Source organism: Dasypus novemcinctus, chromosome 2 (assembly GCF_030445035.2).
Source record: "Dasypus novemcinctus isolate mDasNov1 chromosome 2, mDasNov1.1.hap2, whole genome shotgun sequence".
NCBI classification, from domain to species: Eukaryota; Metazoa; Chordata; class Mammalia; order Cingulata; family Dasypodidae; genus Dasypus; species Dasypus novemcinctus.
The window spans coordinates 76,274,928-76,297,899 of record NC_080674.1 but is presented as its reverse complement, the minus strand read 5'-3'; the positions used below and the strand labels follow the sequence as shown (position 1 = coordinate 76,297,899).

The 22,972-nt window shown below is 38.9% G+C and overlaps 1 protein-coding gene across 2 annotated transcripts in view; it reads left to right on the top strand.

Annotated features, from left to right (window-relative positions):
- CERT1 (ceramide transporter 1) overlaps window positions 1–22,972 on the top strand; it is a 149,638-nt gene that overhangs the window by 74,832 nt on the left and 51,834 nt on the right. The gene's annotated exons all lie outside the window — the stretch shown is intronic.

Here is a 22,972-nt window from a genome sequence, read left to right as displayed (position 1 = left end):
AATTGCCACACTATATAACAAAGATGAAGACCAGATTGAGTAATTTTTTAAAAGGAGTGGAAATGCTAGAGTTCTAGTGAAAATTTCTTGTTGGAATAGACATGGAGGTAAAGTATAGGTAGGTTCTGAGGTTAGGTAATATTAATAGTTGTTTGCTATCTAACTAAATTCCAGACGTTGGTCTACTTATTTCAGCAGTATTTGATATAACAAAATTCTCCTACTAAAAGTATTTACATTGATTTCTTAGGGGTGAAACATTGTAATGGAACTGGTCTTGAGTTGTGTCTTTAGAGCAGATTTCTTTCCCTCTGTTTAATATATTTCTCTGTCTTCACTTGATAAATTGGTATTGAAAAGTGTGTAATTTGTGTTAGAAAAGGAAAATTATTGAAATATTTCTTATTTTACAGTATAATTGCTAATAGACCCAGGAGAAAGATATTTTATTTCATATATTGTTTTATTAATTGTCACTCTTTTTATAATGGCTAACTCTTCAGATGGAATTCTGAATTGCTTATTTGAAAACCAGTGATTCATGATCAGTGCTCTTTTGACTTATCCTAAGGAAATGGTAGAGTGGGTTACTAAAAATATTTTAAGTTAAATAAGTCTTTGTGAAAAAAACTTATTTCATCTAATTGTCTTATTTTTGCTAATGTTAGGAAGGAATATGAAATAAAATCCTTGTAGCACATTTTCAAATCATTTTTGAGCTATATTATGGAAATTATTTTGTTTCAGAGATCATATTGGGATATTTGATAATTGAATTTAAGATGTATTGCTTCTCTCTGCCCCCCCTTTTCCTTCTTTCTTTTCCCTTCTTGTTTTCATCATTGCCTTCTCCTTCCTTATAACCTCCTTACCTCCCAGTCTTGAAAAACATTAGCTTTATATTATGAAGTTGCCCTTACAACTTGAGTCTGAAACATTGAACCATATCAGTCATTCAGATTTTTATGTCTATGGAATTAGAGAATTATTTGGGGAAGATTCTTTTGAGGTGTATATTTTTTGACATTGGATAAACACGTTTATTTGGAAATTTAGTGAACATACATAATTGACCTATAAACTTCAATAGAAAGATACATTTTAAAACCACTTTGAAGGCCGGCTCTACAAAAGTGATTTTCCCAGGATGGTATGCCAGATATAACCTCGCACAATGTAATCTTAAGTGGCAAATATTCAATAAGGTAGAGCTGTTTGCCCTTCTCCCACAGCAAGTTTACTGTAAACATTATTATAATACAAACTCTGCAAGGGAAAGAACTTTGGTATTGTTTCTTCTTGGTAGAGGAGAAAAACTCCACCTATATATGAGACTAACCATGATACAATGAAAAGCTACATAACTACTTCAGATTATTAGTAACAGATGATGCTGTTGTGATTAGCTTGTATATTCTAGAGCCCTAATAAATAAAATCCCCCATTAGTAGTTGGTGTATGCCCAGGAGACTTGAATCTCTGGGCTGTCCGTGTGCCAGTTGGGCCCTGAGTCTCAGTGGTGTTGCAGCACCTACTCTCCAGTTTGTTAGACTTACCCAGATACTCAGGTCAGCTGACAGGGAGGTGAGGGTGGACAACCACCACACCAAAGAACTGAGAGAGTCTATAGCTGTGGGCACGAGAGTCCCATCCACTAGCTGTGTGGGACTGAAGTCCCCTCTCAATTGAGAGGTGGAGTGGGCATTGCCACCCCAGGGTCCTCAGGAGGAAGCACAAAATATGGGTTAGGGTGGACTTACTGGTGTTCTACTATAGAATTATTGTGACTATAGCAATGGAAGAAACTATGTCATTGTTGTGCCATGGGAGTTGCTGAAGATAGGGAGAGGGAAAAGGAGGTGTGATATGGGGGCATTTTCAGGACTTGGAGTTGTTCTGAATGATATTGCAGGGACAGATACAGGACATTATATATCCTGCCATAACCCACTGAGTGGACTGGGAGAGAGTGTAAACTGCAGTGTAAACTATAATCCATGCTGTGTAGCAGTGCTCCACAATGTATTCATCAACTGCAATAAATGTACCACACCAATGAAAGAAGTTGTTGATGAGGCAAAAGCGGGGTGTGGGAGTGGAGCATATGGGAACCTCCTATTTTTTTTTTCTCTCCCCTTCCCCTCCTGTCCCCCCAGTTGTCTGCTCTCTGTGTCCATTCGCTGTGTGTTCTTCTGTGTCCACTTTTGTATTTTTGTCAGTGGCACCTGGAATCTGTGTCTTTTTTTGTTGCATCATCTTGCCATGTCAGGCCTCCATGTATGTGGTGCCATTCCTGGGCAGGCTGCACTTTTTTCGCACTGGTTGGCTCTTCTTATGGGATGCAGTTCTTGCACATGGGGCTCCCCTACATGGGGGACACCCCTGCGTGGCACAGCACTTCTTGCGCACATCAGCACTGCGCATGGGCCAGCTCATCACACAGATCAGGAGGCCCGGGGTTTGAACCTTGGACCTCCCATGTGGTAGGCAGACACCCTAACCATTGGGCCAAATCCACTTCCCTCTTGTATATTTTTTAATGTAACATTTTGTGTGATTTATATATCTTTTAAAAATAAATAAAAAATATATTTAAAAAAGAAAACTTCTATACCTTGAGTAAAAATTTTCATATCATTTGTGTAAAAAAAAGATCCCCCATTATTGTCAGCAGTAGCAACTAAAGCATTACTTAATATGTGACAGAATGAGGACTTAGGCAAGGCGTAATTGAGGATAGCATTTTACTGCTATGAAATCACGTGCAGCTTAGTAGAAAACCAACTGGGCTCTAAAATTATACACACCTTAAATGTAAGACTCACCACCACATGTGAATGCAAAACATTTAATTTTAAAATGTTGACATTGCAATCTATAAAAGTAATTATAAATGCACATGGTGTATTCTATGGCTGCCACATTACTTTTTCTTTTTTCTTAAGGAAACTAAGTTATACTGTGGTTAAGACTTGTATCTTCACCCTTGCAAAAGTCTACATTCCATCACAGTGATGAATGGTCAGACTTAGGCCTAGTTATTAAACATTTGGATAAAGTCATGATCTGTTTGATTGCAAAAGGACCCTGTACAAATTTATCAATTCTAGTACTTTAATAGCTAGCCAGTGGGTTAACATTACAGAAACATACATAATGAGAAGCAAGAGCTGTCACCCATCCCTTCTGTAGATTAGCAGCTTAGCACTTCTGAACAACAGCAGTCATCATTGAGGTTTATGGACAGTCACTTTGCATTCATTCTGAGTGAAAGAATACAACATATTATAACAGTTTCTTTAAAAAAAATAGTCACAAATTAAACCAAGTATTTTACAGGATTTAGTACACAACACCATAAAAATTGCCTTCTCTTAAGCTCTCTCTCCCCGTTTTTAGTGAGCCAACTGAATGTCTTTGGGTATAATGGTGACTCTCTAGGCATCACCATTGTATGTGGGCAGCACACAGATTCCTGTCTCCAAATAAGCCTACCAAGTATGCTTCACTAGCCTCCTGAAGCGCACCAGTAGTGGCACTCTGAAACCTCAAGTCAGGTTTGAAATCCTGGGTGATCACTCCTCACCAACCTTGGGAAAGCCAGCTTCTGAATCAGAAGCTTGGTCTATTTCTGGTAACAATTTATCTCTCAAAGTGCAATGGTTCCTAGTCAGCAATGTAGGGTTTTTCACGCTGCTGGTTGAGGAGACCCTTTTCTGGGGAGTGTAATTGCCATCTGTTTGTGGGGGCTTTGCCACCAGTGGATTTACAAGCAGTCTGCATGGTTTGGGGCATTTTCTTTTACCCAAAGCTGAAGTCTTAAGCTGCTTTTCCAATTGATGTGGCACTTCTACCACCCCCAGGAATACCTGCAAAATTCCTCCAATAATCAACCAAGCTGCTTTGCTGTCTCAGTTATATTTAATTTCACAATGATTATCTGCTTTAATAGATAATCTTTAAATCTTGTAAGAGCAAAGATTTTCTATTTTGATGTTTGGAAAAAAACTTACAGGAGCTGTACAAATATAATCAACTAGTTTACCTACATCATAAACTGAATATATTTCTATTATAGATTCAGGCATACCAGGCACAGTGAAAGATAGATGTTTGGCCCTATCAGTAATGAAAGTGTTTTTGTATGTGCTTACACATCCATTATGAAGAGCTAATAATCTGATTGTTCTGTTTATCTCCAAGAACTCTGGTAGTCAGACACTAAATGAAACTGTATACTAAAGGGTAGCAGATGAAAGAGTCTGTGAACATGAAGACAAGACACTTGAAATGAGCCAGACCGAGGAGCAGAAAGAAAAGAGAAATATTAAAAGCGAAAATAACCTAAGAAAGCTATGAAACACCATCAAGCACACCAAATACACATTAAGGGAGTCCCAGAAGGAGAAGGAAGACAGAAAATGTCCAAAAAAAAAAGGTCAAAGAAATAATGACAACTTCCCAAACTTAGCAAAAGACATAAATATGCGCATCCAGGAAGCTCAGAGAAAGCCAAACAGGATAAGCATGAAGAAAAATATACCACACCTTTTATTGATTGCACTACCGAAAGCAAAGGGACAAGAAGTTCTGAAAAGCTGCAAGAGAAAAACAATATGTTACTTATAAGGGAGAGCCAATTAGATTGAGTTCCAATTTCTCATCAGAAATCATGATGGCGAAAAGGCAGTTGGTTAAAATATTTAAAGTGCTGAAAGAAAACAACCCAGTAGTGGTATTGCAAGGTCATGTGGTAAATCTATATTCAATTTCTTTGGAACAGCCAAACAGTCCTCCAAGTAGCTGTACCATTCTGCATACCTACCAACATTAAATAAGTGTTCCTATCTTTCCATATCCTCTCCAACACTTGTAGTTCTGTCTTTTTAATAGTGGCCATTCTGATAGGTGTGAAATGATATCTCATTGTAGCTTTGATTTGCATCTCCCTGACCATTAGTAATGTTGAACATTTTTTCATGTGTTTTTTTGCCATTTGTATTTCTTCTTTGGACAAACGTCTATTCAAGTCTTTTGCCCATTTTTAAATTGGGTTGTCTGTCTTTTTATTGTTGAGTTGTACCATCTCTTTATATATTATGGGTTTTAAATTCTTACTGGATATGTGATTTCCAAATATTTTCTCCGTTTGAGTCAGCTGCCTTTTACCCTCTTGAGAAAGTCCTGTGAGGTGTAAAAGTGTTTAATTTTGAGGAGGTTCCATTTATCTATTTTCTCTTTTGTTGTATATACTTTGGGTATAAGGTCCAAGAAACCACCACCTATCACAAGGTCTTAAAAATGTTTCCCTACATTTTCTTCTAGTAGTTTTATGATCCTGACTTTTATATTTAGGTCTTTGATCCATTTTGAGTTTATTCTTGTATAAGAAGTGAAATAGGGATCCTCTTTCCTTCTTTTGGTATAGATATCCAGTTCTCTAACATGATTTGTCAAAGAGACTGTTTTGTTCTGTTAACATGGACTTGGTAGTCTGACAAAAACCGGTTAACCATTGAGGTAAGGGTTTATTTCTGGACTCTAAATTATATTCCACTGATTAATGTATCTGTCTTTATGCCAGGACCATATCGTTTTGACCATGTAGCTTTGTAAAGTTTCAAAATCGGGAAGTGAATTTGAAACTCCTCCCTTGTCACTCTTCTTTTTTAGAACGCTTTGGCTATTCAAGTATACTTTCCCCTCCAAATGAATTTGTTAATTGCCTTGTATATTTCTGTAAAGTAGGCTGTTGGGTTTTGATTGATTTTGCATTGAATCTATACATCAGTTTGGGTAGGATTGACATTTTCACTATATTTAACCTTCCAATCCATGAACACAGAATGTCTTTCTGTTTGTTTAGGTCTGCCTTAATTTCTTTTAGCCATGTTTTGTAATTTTCTGCATAAAGGTCCTGTACTTCTTTGGTTAAATTGATTCCTAATATTTGAGTCTTTCTGTTGATATTGAAAATGGAATTTTCCCAATTTCCTCTTCACATTGTTCATTACTAGTGTACAAAACATTACTGATTTTTGCATGTTGACCTTGTATCCTGCCACTTTGCTGTACTCCGCGTTTATTAGCTCAAGTTATATTATGTTTGATTTTCCAGCTTTGCGTAATAGGAATAAGTCCCACTTTGTCATGATGTATAAGTCTTTCTATATGCTGGTGGATTCTATTTGCAAGTATTTGTTGAGAATTTTTCCATATATGTTCATTAGAGGGATTGATCTGTAGTTTTCTTTTTTTGTAGCGTCTTTATTTGTCTTTGGTATATGTTAAGGTGATGTTGGCTTCATAAAATATGTTGGATAATTTTCCTTCCTCTTCAGTTCTTTGGAAGAGTTTAAACAGGATTAGTGTTAATTCTTTTCATAATGCTTGGCAGAACTCACCTGTTAAGCCATCTGGTCCAGGACTTTTCTTTGTTGGGAGATTTTTGATGATGGATTCAATCTCTTTAAATGTAATTGGTGGGAAGTGGATGTGGCTCAAGCAGTTGGGAACTCACCTGCCAGATGGGGGGATCCTAGGTTCGATTCCTGGTACCTCCTAGGGAAGACAAGCAAGACAGCGAGCTGATGCGATGGGCTGGTGTGGCAAGCTGACACAACAAGATGGTACAACAAGGAGAAACAATGAGGAGACACAACAAGCGACCCAACAAGCACGGAACATAAGTGACTCAAACAATTGGGACATCCCAAATGGGACATCCTGGGTTTGGTTCCGGATGCCTCCTAAAAAAAAATGACGACAAGCAGACACAGTAAACAAACCCCAAACGCAAATAACGAGGAGGGGAGAAGAAATTAAATAAATAAATAAATCTTTTTTAAAAGATGTTATTGGGTTGTTAAATTCTTGTATTCTCCTAGCATCATATCTAGGAATTTGTCCCTTTCATCTAGGTTTTCTAGTTTGTTGGCATAAAATTTCTCATAATATCTTCTTATGATCTTTTCTTATACTATCTTCTTTTTATTACTGTGAAGTCAGTCGTAACTTCCCACCTTTCATTTCTGATTGTATTTATTTGCATCCTCTCTCTTTTTTTCTTTGTCAATTTAGCTAGGAGTTTGTCAATTTTGTTGATCTTCTAAAAGAACCAGCTTTCGGTTTTGTTGATTTTCTCTGTTTTTTTTGTTTTCAGTTTCATTTATTTCTGCTTTAATTTTTTTTTTTTTAAGATTTATTTATTTATTTAATTCCCCCCCCTCCCCTGGTTGTCTGTTCTTGGTGTCTATTTTCTGCGTCTTGTTTCTTTGTCCGCTTCTGTTGTCAGCGGCTCGGGAAGTGTGGGCGGCGCCATTCCTGGGCAGGCTGCTCTTTCTTTTCACGCTGGGCGGCTCTCCTCACGGGCGCACTCCTTGCGCGTGGGGCTCCCCCACGCGGGGGACACCCTTGCGTGGCACAGCACTCCTTGCGCGCATGAGCACTGCGCATGGCCAGCTCCACACGGGTCAAGGAGGCCCGGGGTTTGAACCGCGGACCTCCCATATGGTAGACGGACACCCTAACCACTGGGCCAAAGTCCGTTTCCCTTTTTTTTTTTTTTAAAGATTTATTTTTATTTATTTAATTCCCCTCCCCTCCCCTGGTTGTCTGTTTTCTGTGTCTTTTTGCTGCGTCTTGTTTTTTCTTTTGTCCGCTTCTGTTGTCGTCAGCACGGGAAGTGTGGGCGGCGCCATTCCTCGGGCAGGCTGCTCCCTTCTTCGCGCTGGGCGGCTCTCCTTATGGGTGCACTCCTTGCGTGTGGGGCTTCCCTACGCGGGGGACACCCCTGCGTGGCATGGCACTCCTTGCGCGCATCAGCACTGCGCATGGGCCAGCTCCACATGGGTCAAGGAGGCCCGGGGCTTGAACCGCAGACCTCCCATGTGATAGACGGACGCCCTAGCCACTGGGCCAAAGTCCGTTTCCCATGCTTTAATCTTTATTATTTCTTTTCTTATCGCTTTAGGATTAGTTTGCTGTTCTTTTTCTAGGTTCTCTAGTTATTCAGTTAAATCTTTGAGTTTACCTCTTTTTTCTTTTTTTTCTCCCCTTGAGACCTTCGATGAATCCCTCCTATGTTTGTTCATTTTTTGCTTGTTGTTTGCACTTGTTATCTGCTCTTTGTTTTTGCACATTGTCTGCCCATTGTTTATTTGTTTGCTTTTTTCCCCCTCCTTGTCTGCTCATTGTCTTGTTTGTTTTTTCTTTAGGAGGCACTAGGAATCAAACTCAGGGCCTCCCATGTGGGAGGCAGGCACTCAACTGCTTCAGCCATATCCGCTTGCTCTTATTTTTTAATATAGGCTTTTATGGCTCTAAATTTCCCTCTCAAGACACTGCCTTCGCTGTATCCATAAGTTTTGATAAGTAGTGTTCTCATTTTCATTTGTCTCAATATATTTACTGATTTCACTTGCAATTTCTTCTTTTATCCATTGATTATTTAGGAGTGTGTTGTTTAGACTCCACTCATTTGTGAATTTACCTTTTTCCTGGCTATTATTGATTTCCAGTTTCATTCCATTATGACCTGAAATGGTGCTTTGCATAATTTCAGTCTTTTTGTGTTTATTGAGAGCTGCATTGTGCTCTAGCATATAGTCTATCCTGGAAAAAGAGCCATGCATACTTGAGAATAATGTATAACCCACTGAGTTTGGATGCAAAGTTCTGTATATGTCTGTTAGATCTAACTCCTTTATCATATTGTTCAGATTCTCTGTTTCCTTGTTGATCTTCTGACTTGTTCTCTCAAATGATGTGATTGGTGTGTTGAAGTCTCCAACAAATATTTTAGACATGTCTGTTTCTCCCTTCAGTTTTGCCAGAGTTTGTCTCATGTATTTTTGGGCACCCTGGTTAGGTGCATAGATATTTAAGACTGTTATATCTTCCTGGTGGGTTGTCCCTTTCATTAATATATATTGGCTTTCTGTTTCTCTTATAACTTTTTTGCATTTAAAGTCTGCTTTGTCTGATATTAGTATAGCTGTCTCTGCTCTTTTTTAGTTATTATTTGCATGGAGCATCTTTTTCCAACCTTTCACTTTCAGCCAGTTTGTATCCCTGGGTCTAAAGTGAGTCTCTTGTAAAGAGCATATGGGTGGCTCATATTTTTTATCCATTCTCTCAGCCTGTATCTTTTGATTGGGAAATTTAAGCCATTCACATTCAATGATATTATTGTAAATGCATTATTTATTTCCACCATTTTATACTTTGGTTTTCATATGTCATGTATTATTTTCTCTGTCATTTACTCTTTTTTTTAAAAAAGATTTATTTATATATCTCTCTCCCCTCCCCCTGCCCCAGTTGTCTGTTCTCTGTGTCTATTTGCTCCATGTTCTTCTTTGTCCGCTTCTGTTGTCAGCGGTACGAAAATCTGTGTTTCTTTCTTTCTTTTTTTTTTTTTTTTTGCGTCATCTTATTGTGTCAGCTCTCCGTGTGGGCGGCGCCATTCCTGGGCGGGCTGCACTTTCTTTCGCACTGGGCAGCTCTCCTTAGGGGGCACACTCCTTGCACATGGGGCTCCCCTACACAGGGGACACCCCTGCATGGCACGGCACTCTTTGCGCGCATCAGCACTGCGCATGGGCCAGCTCCACATGGTCAAGGAGGCCCGGGGTTTGAACCGCGGACCTCCCATGTGGTAGACGGATGCCCTAACCACTGGGCCAAGTCCGCTTCCCGTCATTTACTCTTTTGGTTACCCTTTCTGCTATTTTTTCTTCTATACTTTCCTCCAGACCTCTCTTTCCAGTCTTTTTCTTTCAGACTCTAAGGCTTCCTTTAATATTCCCTGTAATGGTGGATTTTTTTTTCTTTTCTTTCTTTGGTGGATTCTTTTTTATGAACTCTTAGTTTCTATTTCTTTGTGAATATTTTATACTCACCTTCATATTAGAAGGACAGTTTTGTGGGATAAAGAATTCTCAGCCGGCAGTTTTTCTCTTTCAGTATCCTAATTGTATTATACCACTGTCTTCTCACTTTCAAGGTTTCTAATGAGAAATCCATGCTGTCTTATTGGTTGTCCCTTGTATGTGATGGTTTGTTTCTCTGTTGCTGCTCTCAGAATTTTCTCTTTGACATTTGACATTCTGAGTAGTCTTGTTTTGGGGGAGGTCTATTTGGACTTATTCTAATTGGGGTTTGGTATGTTTCATGGACATGTAAGTTCTTTTCTTTCATGAGAGTTGGGAAATGTTCAGCTATTATTTCCTCAGATACTCTTTCTGCCCCTTTTCCCATCTCTTCTCCTTCTGGATCTCCCATGAAATTTAGGTTGTTGCATTTCATGTTGTCATTCAACACCCTGAGCCCCTGCTCAATTTTTTCCATTCTTTTCTCTCTGTTCTTTTCTCTCTTCTATTTCAGCTGCTCTGTCTCCTGTATCACTTTTTCTTTCTTCTGTCATTTTAAGTCTGCTCTTGTATGCTTCTAATGTGTTTTTGATCTCACCTATTGCATCTTTCATTGCCATGAACTCTATTACTTTTCTAATCAGAATTTCAAATTCTTCTTTGTGCTCACCCTATATCTTCTTGATTTTGCTTATCTCTTTAGCTGTATTGCCTTTCAACTCATTAACTTGATTTTGGAAATTTGTGTGCATCTCCTTCATTAGTTCTCTCAAATCCTGTGTCTCTTCTCGGACTTTTATATATTCCTTTTTTGGGCAATGTCTTCCATTTCTTAGTACAGCTCGTAATTTTTTGCTGATGTCTAGGCATCTGATTAGAATGGTAGTTTACACAGATACTCAATTTCTTTCTCTTTTGTAGGGGTTTAGTGGCAGGAGGCTGCATGTTACTGCTGCTCTTTGATTCTTGGTTCAACCTGGATTGTAAGGATTGTCCCTGTTAGTTGCTCTAAACTGGGCTTTGGACCCAGTAATAGGTAACAGACCTGCTTCCAAGGCCTTGGGGAGGGAAGCTCTAAAGGCCAGGAAAATCCTTTCATTTTTTTTAATTTTCTCACATGCACTTCCTTGATCTGCTAGCAGATGGCGCTCTTTTGACAGCCCCCTCAGTTCAATGCCTTCTTGGAGTGTGTTTTGAGTTTCGCTGTCGCAATTCCCACCCTTTGTCCCTTCTCTGTTTCTGCAGAAAAGCCTGACTGATATAGCTTGGTACCAGGAGTGCTTCTTGAGAAACAGAATCTTAAAAATGGGGTTTCTGAATTGGTTCTGGGATAAAATTAAAATAAAATTTAAAAAAAAAAGATTTAAGAGCACTAATGAGTGTGTTTCCAGTAATCAAGAGGCCACTCAACAGTCCATGGTTTGAGCTGAAAATACAGTAGAGATACACAAAATATCACCACTGGATACAACTAATTCTGTGCTCATAAGAGGCAAGGCTTTGGGTGAGAGTGTTTGTAACATCTTAACAGAATTTTGTGAGTTAAAAAGTACAATGATGTTGGCTGGCTGTTCTTTAATATCTTGGATACAGTTACAAAGGAAAGGAGTGAGCTGAAGGCTTCAATTTGGAAGTTAAGCACCACATGAGTGATGTGAAAGTACTATTTGTGCCCTGAAAGAAAATCTTGTTTTTTTGTAGCCACAGATTTGAGATCTCTGAAAAACAGACCCAGAGACTCATTGTGCAAGTAGCAGAGTTAAAAAGGGAACTAAAATCTCAACTTTGCATGGTGTCTGCTGGTAAAGTGGGGGTATTGATTGAAAAGGAATGGAATCCTGAGGATTGGGATGGAGACATATGAGTTAATAATGGCAATAGGGACATCGAAACCTTAACCTGCTGAGACTGTGCCAGATAAACTTGTAATGGTCTGCCCTGAGGAGACAGGCACCCAGCCTACTCCCTGGCCTGAGATGAGCACCCAACCTCAAGCCTGCTGTAAAGAGACTACCACCAAGCCTCCAGCCCATCCCAAGGAGTCAGCCACCTGACCTCCAGTCTGCCACGAGTTTGCCATCCAACCCACACATAAAGAAATTAACCCTGTCTCACCAAATGAAACTGCAATGGAATGCCCTGAGATAATTGGCTTGTATGACACATCTAATGTTTCTTGTTATCCACCCCCACCACCCTCTGTTTTTCCAGACCTATAACTAGACTAAAGTCACAACAAGCCCCCAAAGATGAAGTACCAAGTGGGACCCATGAGGAAGTATGCTATACTCCAAAACAACTGTATGATTTTTCCAAGTTATATAGACAGAACTGAAGGGAACATGTGTAGGAATGGAAATTATGGGTGTGGGATAATGGTGGAAGGAATATAAAGTTAAAACAGGCTGAATTTATTGATATAGGCCCACTAGTAGAGATTCTGCATTTGATGTTGTAGCTTGAGGGGTTAAAAGGACTCTTAACAGTTTATTTGGGTTACCGGCTGAAAATTGGGCCAAAACATGGCTGATATTGCCAAAGGCCAAGGTGCCGTAATTGCCCGGATCCACTGTGGATGAGGAGATCCAAAGACTTAGAGAGATTATAATGTTAGAATGGATTTATCATCTAAGATTTTCCCACCCAACCCAGGAATGTCCAGAGGGCACATCTTTAAAGAGGACTGTGGAGAATAAATTTGTGAGACTAACTCCATTTTCTCTGAAGAGCTCTATGGTTGCTCTTTTCTGTAGGTCACATATTATCATGGGAACTGCTATCATGGAAGTAGGATCCTTAAAACAAGGGGCTGATCAGATGCCAGGCCAGCAGACACCAAGTGGCAGTACTTAATTGCCAAAGACAAGGTGGACATGGCTACCATATTGCAAAGCAGCAGTCAAAATAGTCTGAATCACATAGATCTATTGCACTGACTAATAGCTCATGGGGTATCTAGAACTAAAATAGATGGACAGTCTTCTCAGTCCCTACTTGATCTTTATAAGCCGAAGTGTTCTATGTTGAGTAAACAAAAGCCTAAATTGAGTTGAAGAAAGAGTCATGGCCCCTAGATCAATTCCCAGACTTGAGACAGTTTAAAAACACAGAGCCCCTCAAATGAGGGGAAGGCCTGGTCCACTTGGGGAAGCACCCTGTTACAATGCCAAAAATTTATACTGTTAATCTTCCTTCCAGCCTTCCCCCAAGGAGACATACAGCCTTTTACCAGGGTAACTGTGCATTGAGAAAAGGAAATGATCAGACATTTTGGGGATTATTAGACACTAGCACAGAAGTGACATTAATTCCAGGAGACCCAAAACTACTGTGGCCCACCAGTTGGAGAAGGGGCCTCTAGAACTTAGGTGATTGATGGAGTTCATGTCCATCTTAACAATGGGTCCACTGTGTTCCCAGACCCATTCTGTGGTTATTTCCCCAGTTCCAGAGTGCATAATTGGAATAAACATACTCAGCTACTGGTAGAATCCCTAGAGTGGTTCCTTGACTTGTAGAGTGAGGGCCATTATGCTGGGAAAGCTACTAGAGCTGTCCCTACCTAGAAAAATAATAAAAGCAATACCGGATTCCTGGAGGGACTTCAGCGATCAATGCAACCATTAAGGACGTCAAGGATATAGGGTTGGTGATTCCCACCACATCCCCATTAAATACTCCTATATGACCTGCGCAGAAAACAGACGGGTCTTTGAGGATGATATTTGATTATTGTAAACTTAACCAGGTGGTGACTCTAATTGCAGCTGAAGTTCCAAATGTGGTATCATTGCTTGAGCAAATTGACACATCTCCTTGTACCTGGTATGCTGTTGATCAGGCCAGTATTTTTTTCTCAGTTGTCATTAGTAAGGACCATCAGAAACAGTTTGCTTTTACTGGAAAAGCAAGCAGTAAACCTTCACTATCCTACCTCAGGGGTGTGTTGTCTCTCCCTCCCATGCAGCATCATGCTGGTCCATTATATTTGATGCTTATTGGGCCTATTGAGCAAGAAGTACCAACTACTCTAGATTTACTGGTAAGGCATTTGCATGTCAGATGATGGGAGATAAATCCAACAGAAATACATGGGCTTTCCACCTTGGTGAATTTTTTAGTTGTCCAGTGGTATGGGACATGTTCAGGTATCCCCTTCTAACATGAAGGATAAGCTGTTGCATCTGGCCCCTCCTATGACCAAAAGAGAGGCATAATACTTAGTTGGCTTCTTCGAATTTTGGAGACAACATATTCTGCATTTGGGTGGGTTACTCCAACCCATTTATTGAGGGACCAGAAAAGCTGCTAGTTTTGAGTGGGGACCAGAAGAATGGGTTCTAGACAGGTCCAGGCTCCTGTGCAAGCTGCAGTGCCCCTTGGGCTATATGATCCAGCAGATCCAGTGGTGCTGGAAGTATCAGTAGTAAATAGAGATCCTGTCTGGAGCCTTTGACAAGCCCCTATAGGAGAATTACATTGTAGGCCCTTAGGATTTTGGAGCAAAGCCCTACCATTCTTATAACTACTCTCCTCTTCAGAAACAGCTTTTGGCCTTTTACTGGGCCTTCATAGAGACTGAATACTTAACCATGTGACCATGTGACCTGAGTTGCCTATCATGAGTTGAGTATTATCTGACCTGCCAAACCATAAAGTGGGCATGCACAGCAGCACTCCATCATAAAGTGGAAGTGTTATATACAAAACAGGGCTCAAGCAGATCCTGAAGATACAAGTAAGTTAAATGAGGAAGTGGTCCAAATGACCCTTAATTTCTCTTTCCCAGCACACAGCTACAGCCCCTTGGGGAATTCCTTATATCCAGATAAGTTAACTGCAGAAGAGAAAACTGGGGCCTGGTTTGCAGATGGTTCTGCATGATATACAGGCACCACCCAACTCTAGACTGCAGCAGCACTCTAGACCCTTTCTGGGATGTCTGTGAAGGTCATTGGTGAGGGGAAATCCTCCCAGTAGACAAAACTTGGAGCAGTGCACCTGGTTATTTGTTTTGCTTTGAAGGAGAAATGTCTGAAAGTGCATTTGTATACTGATTACTGGGCTGTTGCCAGTGGTTTGACTGGACTGTCAGGGACTAGGAAGGAGCATGATTGGAAAACTAGTGACAAAGAGGTCTTGGGAAGAGATATGTGGGTAAACCTTTCTGAGTAGGGAAAAAAACATGAAAATATTTGTGTCCTACATGAATGCTCAGCAGAGGGTGACTTTAGCAGAGGAAGATTTTAATAATCAAGTAGATAAGATTGCCTATTCTGTGGCAAGAAGTTAGCCTCTTTTCCCAGGCACTCCTTTAATTGCCCAGTGGGCTCATAAACAAAGTGGCCATGGTGGTAGGAATGAAGGTTATACACGGACTCAGCAACATGAACTTCCCCTCACCAAGGCCAACCTGGTTACAGCCATTACTGAGTGCCCAATCTGCCAGCAGCAGAGACCCACACTCAGCCTCCAATATGGTACTATTCCACAAGGTGATCACCCTGCCACCTAGTGTCAGGTTGATTACATTAGACCACTTCCATCATGAAAGGGGAGGGGCAACAATTTGTTCTAATTGGAATAGACACATATTGTGGATATAGGTTTACCTTCCCTGCCACAATGCTTCTTCCAAAACTACCATGCATTGATTTACTGACTGTCTTATCCACCAACATGGTTTCCCACATAGCATTGCTTCTGATCAAGGAAACCACTTCACAGCAAATGATGTGCAGGAATGGGCACATGCTCATGAAATTCACTGGTCTTACCATGTTCCCCATCATCTTGAGCAGCTAGACTGATAGAATGGTGGAATGGCCTTTTGAAGACTGACTTATGGGACCACCTCAGTGGCAATACTTTGCAGGGCTAGAGCACTGCTCTCTAGGAGACTCGGTATGCTCTAAATTAGCATCCACTCTATTGTGCTGTTTTCTCCCATAGCCAGGATTCACGGGTCCAGGAATCAAGGGGTGGAAAAGGAAATAGCACCACTCACTATTACCCCTAGTGATCCATTATGAAAATGTTTGCATCCTGTCCCTGCAACCTTAAGCTCTGCATGTCTATAGGTCTTAGTTCCAAACAGAGGAATGCTTCCACCAGGAAACACAACAATGATTCCATTGAACTGAAAATTAAGACTGCCATTTGGCCACTCTGGGCTCCTTATACCTCTGAATCAACTGGCAAATAAAGGAATTATTTTACTGACTGAGGTGATATTGATCTGGACATCAAGGGGAACTAGGACTGCAGCTACACAATGGAGGTAAAGAAGAGTTTGCCTGGAATACAGGAGATCCTCCAGAGCATCTCCTTAGTACTACCATGCTCTGTATTTAAAGTCAATGGAAAACTGCAGCAACCCAATACAAGCAGGGCAAACAATGGCCCAGAATCTTCAGGAGTAAAGGTTTGGGTCACCCCACCAGGCAAAGAACCATGGCCAGCTGAGGTGCTTGGTGAGGGTAAAGGGAACAAGGAATGGGTAGTGGAAGAAGGTAGTGATAAATACGAACTTCGATGACATGACCAAAGACAGAAATGAGGACTGTAATGGTCATGAATAGATCTTTCTTGTTTTGTTATGAGTATGTTTGTATATGTACGTAAAGCGAATATCTTTGTTTTCTTCCCTATCTTTTCCCCATATCACATGACATAAGTTGTATTAGTTTCACATTGCAGTATTTAAGGATGTCAGGTTTGAGTGACTATTACCCAAGGACTTGCACTCTATTCTGGAGGGTTTATTGCATTTCCAATTCTATGCAGTATAGTTGAATATTGTTAAGCGAAATGCGTGTGTGTTTGTGTATGTGTGTTCTGTTTATTCAGAGATTAAATATGGTTGAACGTGATGTGTATGGCTGCCAAGTTGACAAGGGGTAGACTGTGTTGGTTAGGCTAATGTGTCAACTTAGCCAGGTAATAGTGGTGCCCAGTAGTTTGGACTAATTATAATACAAGGGTATTTTATGGACTTTAATCATCAGTTAGTTGATTGTATATATGACTGATTACATCTGAAACTAACTGAGAAGTTTGCCTTCAATAATGAGTGATATTGCATCCAATCAGTTGCAGGGCTTAAAAGGAGAAGTGACTTCAGCATTCAGAGAGAATTTCCATCTCCAATTTAGACAGCCAGGTTTTCCTCGGGAACTCATCGAGGACCTTCATATGAGTCCCTGGCTTGCAACCTACCCTATGAAATTTGGACTTGTGCATGTTCACGATCATGTGGGACAAAAGTTTATAAAATCTCATGCTATTTACTGATATCTCCTCTCAGTTCTGTTTCTCTAGAGAACACTGACTAATACAGTCGGTATCAAACCAAATAGAATGGTTGTCTATTGAGGATGTTAAATTTGAAGCCCATGGTAACAACAGGAAAACAAATAAAATATATATATATATATCCAGATAGAAATGAAAAGGGATTCAATATGGCACAACACAAAAAAGCAAATAAATATAAAAATAGACTTTAAAGGAAGTGAGGGACAGAAAAGGTATAAGACAAAGGCTAAATAGCAAAATGGCAGAAAAAAGTTTTTATTATCAGTAATGACTTTAAATGTAAGTCAATTAAACTCTCCAATCAAAAGGCAGAGATTGGCAGAATAGATTTTTTAAGAACAGCATGACCCAAGTATAGAAGTTGTGTTTGTAGACTAATCTATTCCTCTGAGTGTGATACCCTTTGATTGTATTAATTTCAGCTGAGATGTCTTTGATACGGTTACCTGTTAAAATTAAGGCTTTGAGAGAAGCAGCTGTGTCTCAGTCATATCCCTGTAGCTCCTGTCTACTATATGGGAGGTTCTGGGTTCATGTCCTGGGCCTCTTTATGAAGGCAGGCTCGCCCACATACTGTGGAGAGCCTCCCGGTCTGCAGACATTGCAGAGCACCGCCCGACCTGCTGACGCTGCGGAGAGCCAACTCAACAAGGTGACACAACAAAAAAGGGAGACAAGCAAAAACACAGAAGAGCACGCAGCAAATGGACACAGAGAGCAGACAGCACACAAAAAGCCACAAGGCAGGGGAGTGGGGGAAAAAAATTAGGGCTTTGATTTGACTATGTCAGTGGGTGTGACTCAGGTGGAGTCCCTGACCCTTTGCTGGGTCTGATATAAACAGACACTCAGACAGACACAAAGGAAGAGAGAGCTCTGTCATTTTTTAATCTGCCATGTGACAGAAGACTGAAACTGCTGAGGTCCCGGGAGGAGCCATTATTCCTGATAGCTTACAACTGACGTTGTGAAGAGAATGGGATAGCCAAGAATGATGTAGGAAGCCCTAAGAGACAAGCACTATACCAGCTTGCAGCTGAAATTGTGAAGAAGCAATTAGGCAAGAAAAAGATATAAAAGGAATCGAAATTGGAAAAGAATAAGTGAAATGTTCCCTGTTTGCAGATGCCATCATCCAATAGGCAGAAAATCCTGAAAAATCCATAAGAAAGCTTTTAGAACTAAGAGACAAATTGAACAAAATGGTGGGATACAAGATCAATACCCAAAATCAGTGCTATTTCAATACACAGTACTTTCTTAGAAGAAGTAAAAGGAGGGCTGCAAAGGAGTACTGATACTTAATGTATATAGAAGTTTTACTTAACTTCACAGTAAATGTGTGGAAATGGATAGAGTTGATAGTAACACATTTTAGTGAGTAGCATCTGGTTTGTAAATGGGATTGTGGCTGAAAATGGTAGTCTAGGGATGTAAATGTCAATTGAAAGAAAGCTAGAGAATAATCTAGGGACTGAATAACACAGTGAACCCAGAGGTAGATGAGAATTGTGTGTGCAAGAATGTCCTGTGAACTAGAACAGACGTGCATCACTATTGCAGGGTGGTAGTAATGGGAAAAATACAATTAATGTAACTTATGTACTGTAGTTAACAGCAATACTATAATATTTTTGCATCAATGACAAAAATGTACAGTGTTAATAATAGGGGGGTATGGAAGAAATATGCCAAAGGTACGCTGTGGACCAGTTAGTGGTAATAGTCTGATGATAATATCTCATAATTTGTAACAGATGTTCCACAACAGTGTGGTGGGGGGGTGTTGTATGGGAATTCTACACATATGCATGATTGTTTTGTGGGTTCATAACTCTAATGAAAATATATTAATAATAAAAAATACAGTAGCAAGTACTGTCAAGGATGTGTAGATATTGGAACCTCATAGAATGCTAGTTGTAATGTAAAATGGTGGAGCTGCTTTGGAAAACAGGCTGTTCCTTACGAGATCTAGCAATGCTAATTGTAGGTGTGTATGCAAGAGAAATGAAAATCTGCATGCACACAAAAGTTCATACCAGCATTATTCACTGTAGCCAGAAAGTGTGTACAACCCAATGCCCATTAACTTAAGAATTAAAAAAAAAAAGGAGTATCTATACCATGGTATTATTAAGCCATATAAAGGAATGAAATACTGATAAATGAAGTAACATGGATGAACCTTGTAAATTGTGTGCTAAGTGAAAGAAGCAAGTCTCAAAAGACCACTTATTGTCTATTTATATGAAATGTCCAAAAAGAGCAAATCCATAGGGGCAGAATGTAGGTGAGTGCTTGACTAAGACTGGGGAAGTGGTGGTTGGGAGAAATGAAATGGGGCGTGACTGCTAATTGTTACCAGATTTTTATGAGGTGATGAAAATATTCTAAATTTGATTTTGGTGATGGTTGCACAACTCTATGAATATACTGAAAACCATTGAATTGTATACATTAAGTGGGTGAATTTTTTGGTATGTGAATTATATTTCAAAGTGGTTACAAAAAAACTAACTGAATAAAGTTACATAAAGACTGTTTAATTTTTTTCAGCCTCTAATTTAGATTGGCTTTGGACGTTTCTTCATACCAACCCTAGAAAACAAAAATTCTCTATCCCTAAATCCTTATTTCTTATAGTTAATTACACTAAATATTGACGATTTTTTATATCTATTTTCCAGTTGTCCCCTTTTAACTAAATTTCTAGCCATATTTTCTGACCAATATTCCGACTTCTGTCTGTTCTTACTTTGTAAATACTATATATATATGTATATAATAGCATTTTGTCATGTCATCTACCATATACATAATATAAATAATGGAGGTAAGTATTAATTGCTCTGTTGAATCAAAATATAATCAGTGAAACTCATTGAAAGGAAATTTAGTATTGATGCATTATTCTAGGAAACTGGAGTACTATCCTGTCATTTTCTACTACCTAGTCCTTATGTACACATTCACATTTTAATTGCCTAAGAGAAGAATTTAGACTGCAGATCATTTTTCAGACCTTTTAATCCACAGATTTTTTCATGTCAGAGTATTTTTAATTCGGTTTTTTAGCCAACTATAGATTATTCTGTTAGAATAATCATATTAGGATAAGGCAGGAATCCCAAACCAATTCATTGTTGACCATAGTATAGTTGATACCTGTGCTATAGTTTTAGGCTATGACTGCCCTTCATAATTAGTAGACAAAACAAAGAGATTTTAGCAAAGCTGCTATCCTGTCTGTTGAGAAGAAATTCTCTACAATCTCTTTCTGTTCCTACGCACACCTGCACTAATGCATGTATATGTACACACGATCATTTGCAGTACTTCATGTGAGAAAGCAGAAAACTACAGAAACTTTGGGGATTCTCCACCCACGTACTTACAAATTCAGATTTGTAGATTATTTAGTCATTTATTCCTTTCTCTGCCCTTCATATTCAGGGTTGCGTATTTTCATATTCCTTTTACTTAGTTGTATTGTTTTCCCACAGGGAGAGTAGAGTATGTCATTTTTTCTCTTTAAGAAGCTTTTTTGCCTTTCTTAAGCTCTACCAACTTTAGAAAGTATGCTCATCTAAAATTATCAAGTACTTTGAGGTTCCACGATATAACATAAGAGTCTTGGAGCAAAAAAAGAATCAGTAAAACCAATACTTAGAGGAGCCTGGTAGATGACAAATTAAGAGGTTTTGTCTTCATGACTTTAATTTTCTAACAAGTATAACCTGAATAAAATTTATTTTAGAGGCCTTGCTGTGTATTATTTTTGTTTTCAAGTGTTTGAAAGCTCAAAAGTCTATTATATAACTCCTGTATCATTCCACAAAAGATTTTAGTGGCTGCATCTGAAAGTAGTAAGTACAGCTGAAGGAGATAAGTTTCTGTATTCCTAGAGTTTTACCAAAGACGTTTTATATTGTTCTTTCATCTTATACTCACTCTTGAGTATATAAATTATCAAATAGTTAACAGTAAGGACCCATTACAGTTGCACATATTCTCTTGCATGGAATACAGATGACTTTGAATTTCTAATTTGACAATATAAACAGTAATTTGTAATAAAATATCAATTTTTATAAGAATAATGGGAAAAATAAGTTAAAGTTATAGAAAGGTTTTTTTAGTCTTATAGAGAAAATATAAGCTTTTAAAATAGCTTTATTGAGGTATAATTGCTTATATATATATTGTACATATTTAAAGAATACAGTTTGATAATTTATGATGTATGTATAACCTATGAAATAACTACCACGCTCAGTATAGTGAATATGTTCATCACCATCATATTTCCTAAAACCCTAAGTTAATCTGTCACACCTGCTTCTGCCCCCATTCCCAAGCACCACTAATCTGTTTTCTATCACTGTAGATTATTTTCTATCTTGTAGAATTTTATATAAATGAAATAATACAGTATGTGTTTTCTTTTGCCTGACTTCTTTTTTGGTTTGAGGTTCATCAGTGTTGTTGCATGTAACAATGCTTGATTCCTTTTCATTGCTCAGTAATATTCCATTGTATAATTGTACTGCAATCTGCTTATCCATTCATCTGTTGGTAAAGATTTGAATTGTTTCCAATTTTTGACTATTAGAAATAAATCTGCTATGAATGTTTACACATCTTTGTGTGAAAATATAGTTTATTTCTCTTGGGTAAGTACCCAGGAGTGGAAGGACTGTAGATACATGTTTAACTTTTTAAGGAAACATCCAAACTGTTTCTTTCTGTTTCAGACTGGTTCTATCATTTTACATTTTCACCAGCCATATTGAGAGTTACAGCTCCTCCAAATCTCTGCAACATTTGGTATGGTCAGGGTTTTTTTAAAATTCTTGTCATTCTAATATATGCGTAGTTGTATCTCATTATGGTTTTAATTTGCTTTTCCCTAGTTACTGATGATATGGAGCATCTTTTCATGTGCCAATTTGCTATCTATATATCTTCCTTAGTGGTTTCCAGATCTTTTGCCCAATTCTTTGTTGGATTATTGTTGTGTTTTGAGAGATTTTTTAAATATTCTGGCTATAAGTCCTTTATCAGATATATGCTCTGTAAAAGATTTTCTCCCATTCTGTGGTTTGTGTCTCCACTTCCTTAACAAAATGCCTTTTGAAGAGCAGAAATTTTAAATTTTGCTGATGTACAGTTTATTAATTTAGTCTTTTATAAATTTCACCTTTGATATATATGCATGAGTTTTTACAGTTGGAAGTATCACTATTTCGTTCATAAGCATTTCACTAGAAGAGTTTTTTTTAAAGATTTATTTTTTGTTTATTTCTCTCCCCTTCAACCCCACCCCAGTTGTCTCTCTCTGTGTCCATTCACTGTGTTTTTCTGTGTCCACTTGTATTCTTCTCAGTGGCACTGGGAATCTGTGTCTCTTTTTGTTGCATCATCTTGCTGCCTCAGCTCTCCATGTGTGCGGCGCCACTCCTAGGCAGGCTGCACTTTTTTCACACAGGGCGACTCTCCTTACAGGGTGCACTCCTTGCACATGGGGCTCCCCTACACGGGGGATACCCCTGTGTGGCACGGCACTCCTTGCACACATCAGTGCTGCACGAGGGCCAGCTCACCACATGGGAGGAGGCCCTGGGTTTGAACCCTGGACCTCCCACCTGGTAGGCAGATGCAAATAGCTATTGTTTAAGATATTATGGTCTTTATATCTTATATGTTTTAAGGTTTTTTGATTAATTCAAAGTCTAAACTTGAGTTAAAATTATGCAATATAAACAGCTATTTTATCTGAA